Here is a 4,214-nt window from a genome sequence, read left to right as displayed (position 1 = left end):
TAATCTTCGTTGACCATACAAGAGGAGCCCATTCTACTTTCTACGTTTTTGCCCGGGTTACCTCCCATATTTTCTTCGATACCAGCTTCCCATTGTCTTCAGCTTTCCAATCATGAATATCCGGTTTGTCATGTAGTTGTATGTTACTTATATGATCAAGTATCCTCTGTCCTTCTGGATTTATTCTCAGGAGTGAGTCCCAATTCCCGTCTTTAATGTCTCAGATTTTTGCTTATGTACAGTCCCTTCTGATGCAGATATTTTGAAACTCCTCATTGTGGATGATAGGCTAGTTTTCGAACCAGGGGTCGTGCCAGAATAGAGTGCCTTTTCCGACCCTAGCAGGATGTCATAAAGATCTGCAATATCGCTTCTTAGTTTAAGAATCTTTTTTAGAGATCAACTCATACCTTCATGAATTTTGCAGGTCCAGATTCTGGTTTGTATTTCATAAACCTCGTATGCACTCATTTGATCCATAGTGACTCCTGATTGCGCTCCAAAGCCCACAGATGCTTGAAGGTGAAAGCCTTGTTCCACTCGATGCAGTTCTTCAAGTCGATGCCTCCCTCGTCCTTCGGTTTACAGAGAGCGGTCCATTTGACTTTTTTTCCTCCTCTTCTTTCTTTATACTCTCTTGTCTTTATTCTCTCTTTTTCTTTCCCTCCATTGTCGCTCCTCTCCCGATCATATAGTGAAATATCACTTCTAGTGAAAACAGAGCGCTTATTTTTCTTGCCAATTCCTTTGTTTTCATCAAAAGTAATGTTTAACACTGTGTTATGAATCGCAATTCATTGTTTAGCTCATAGAGGAGGCGTAAAGATAATCAACGGTTTAATCTACGATGAAACTCGCGGAGTTTTGAAGATCTTTCTCAAGAATGTCATTCGCCATGCTGTTACTTATACCGAGCACGCCAGAAGGAAGACGATAACTGCTATGGATGTTGTATATGCGCTCAAGAGGCAGGGAAGAACTCTTTACGGATTTGGAGGTTAATTGTTTATCAAAGTTTGTTGTTTAGATATGGTTTTCAGGAATTTGTATATTGCCTCTTGTTCTAGGGTTTATCATCGTTGAACTTTTGAATGATCTATTTGAATTATATTTAATTTAATCAAATGTTTGTAGAAATCCTTTCAGTATATTATCCCATCACTCGTCAATCAATACTTCATCAACCATTTGTAACATCCAACTGATGACTGTGTTTTACCATCCCACTCTCTTTACATAAAAGGAAAAGAAGAATCAAGGATGAGAAAACTGTAGGCAAGAAGAAAAGAATAATAAATATTTGAAAATATATATTTTTTAATTTGTTTTATCAGCGACGGAAGACTTCCATTCGTATATTAACTATCAGCGACAGGGAATGAGAATATATGTCGTCGCTAAAAGTCATTTTCTATTAGGGACGACATTTTCAACGACGAATGACTATTCGTTGTCGTATTTATTAGCGACGGTTTCCGTCGCTAATGACCATTTTCTATTAGTGATGAGAGAAGGGAGATCACCGCAGTATGTGATAAAGGAGCCCACGGTTGGGGAGGTCACGATGACAACGAATATCAGAAGTTTGAATCAGAAGTTTGGGGATGTTGCGCTGACATCTAAGATTCAATATTAAAATTATTTTTATTATAAGAGAATATAGACATTATGTATATAAATATTCTCTTATATATATAATTATTGACCACCCTATATACCTATTTTATTTTTCATTATTTCTCATTTTTTATGTCGTCCGCACCTATCCTAAAAAAGGTGAAAATCATCTGTAAGTTGAAAATAATCTTTTGTGTACCCTATCCTTAACATTGATAATTAGTATAATTTTTTTAAAATTTTGTGAACCATAATAATTCTTTGTAATGGGCATAGATGAAGTTATGAATTTGAATTAAGGGACACTTGAACGAACAAAATTAAGGGATTGAACTTAATCTTATAATTCTTTTAAAAAAAATATTATCCTTAAAAAGAATTGAACCTAAGGCAAAATATACATTGTATATCTTACAAACTATTTAGACTATTACATAAAAGTTTAATAAATAATCATTCTTTTCTCGACTTAAATTCAGTACAACTCGTAAATAGAATCGTCTACCTATCCTTCGTATTGGGCATCCCAATTCTCAATAGAGAACATTATATGGCTCTACCTATATCTTTATAGTAGTCTTCCTTTTGGAGATACTATTGCATATTCAACATAAGCTTTTTATAATGAATCAACTAGAGGATATTTGAAATATAGGGAAAATGTGTTAAAAATAACTTTTCTCTTTAATGCTTTTACAAGTGAAGGTACAAATTGTGTCATTTTCAAAGAGACTAAATTTAGAATATCAAATTAAGCTGTTATGCATTTTTTATTTAAATTTTGTTTACTTAATATATATAATTTAGTATTGAATATTACTCACATAACTTAAATAATCAGAGTGATTTCTAAAATCTAAAAGGTCTCGGAATTACGGGCCAAAAGAATCAAGCTCAAACTCAAAATAAACTTAGAGCTAGAATCTCAAGCCAGATAATGAGAGATTAAGAAGAAGAGAGCAAATTCAATTATGAGTATTGTTGAGTTAAGATTTTAGCTTTCAACAAAGGAAAATACTAAACAAATTAATAGTACAAATGATCAAGTCTTATTTACATATTCAAAGGAAAATATTAAATAGGTATCCATGGTACAAATGATCAATCAATTTTATTATAAAGTGAAGAACTTAATATAAAACAAGTTGCAAGATGTCCAAACCATATAGAACTCATAAAAACTAATTATTGAAAACTCTACAGTTCTTTCTGATTTGCCCAGAATTTCCAACAAGAACTCCAATATTTCCCATCTTCACCATAGAACGTGCAAAATTCTGTTGAAAAGACGCCCGGTTAGAAGCAAAAAAATTTACTATCGGAGCGCTGAGACCATTTAAAGCAAGTTCTTGATCAATCTGCATCACTCCTCTATTCTTCTTAATTTGATTATAGTATTCATTATCGACAATAAACGATGTGTTCTGATCAAGAAACGCGGTTGCGGGTTGCGATGCACATGCCCTAGTAAGTTCAGAAACTAGGGTTGGGTCCATCGTGGGGTCGGGTTTCCCTGACCCTTGAAAATTGGAAAGTCGATCCTGGAACAAAACACAATGAGCAATCCCAACCGAGTGTCCACCTATAAGTGTGACCATATCTGTTAGGGTTAACCTCTTAGCCGTGAAGAGTTGAAGTGATTGTGATACTGAGATTGTAGGTCCAGGCAGATTCACGTCTTCTGGATTTGAGACAATCCCATCACGCCTTCCTGTTGATACGATGTAAGATGGTCCTCCAGCCAAACCTACTGAGTCTCTAGTGGCGAGTGTTATGATATCCGCGCAAGAAACTATCCGAGGGCACGCCTCTTCGAGATTTGCTTTAATTTCATCTATTAACTCGTATCCTCGCACCGTTAGATTTGGGCCGGCATCCTTTTCCGATGACTCGTTTGAAGTGGAATCTATAAGGATCGATGCGTCACAACCCTATAAAAAATAGAAAAAAATATTTGTAAGACAAAAAGAACATAATAACATTGGTTTGATTTTGTTTGGTCTCTAGATTTTTTAAGTAGTGTTTGTTGGTTTCATATTATATGTTTTGTTTTTTTAGTTACATAACTACCTATAAACATGTAAAGAGACCAATAATTCAATTTATTAAAAAACAAAATGAAATACATGGACAAAACAGTCATGGAAATGCATGCGAAGCAACGCAGCTGTGATGGATGGATCTGTGGCGAAGTTTTGCTGCACCACTTGAAACACGATACGTTCGGCACTGGGGCAAGTGGACTTGTAGAAGTTAACTCGAAGTCGGGCTGCCACGTTGGGGATAAGAAAAAGGCTGAGGAACAAAAGGATGGAGATGTTCGTCATTTTATATAACTACAATTTAGTGTTAATATTTCTTTCCAATAGAAATCAATGAAAGATAACAATGTCTATATATAGAGACTAGAGAATGATTGCGAAAGGGGAAGGTCAATGGGCTTATCTCTCAAAGAAAATGAAGTTTATAAACAAGTGGGATGAGATAATTTTATACAAAATTTAGATAATATTAGACTTCTTCTCTATCATATTTTCCATAGCTTCTAATAGTTGACAAATAGACCTAATTCTATAATACGGACGGTACGACTAATT

The 4,214-nt window shown here is 34.7% G+C and overlaps 1 pseudogene; it reads right to left on the bottom strand.

Moving 5' to 3' along the window:
* Positions 1-2,798: 2,798 nt before the first annotated feature.
* On the bottom strand, positions 2,799-3,944 carry LOC124942857 (annotated as a pseudogene).
* Between the last annotated feature and the right edge of the window lie 270 nt (positions 3,945-4,214).

The sequence above is a fragment of the Impatiens glandulifera genome, chromosome 6 (assembly GCF_907164915.1).
Source record: "Impatiens glandulifera chromosome 6, dImpGla2.1, whole genome shotgun sequence".
NCBI lineage: Eukaryota > Viridiplantae > Streptophyta > Magnoliopsida > Ericales > Balsaminaceae > Impatiens > Impatiens glandulifera.
Note: the sequence above shows the minus strand (reverse complement) of the source record. Positions and strands in the feature narration are given on the sequence as shown.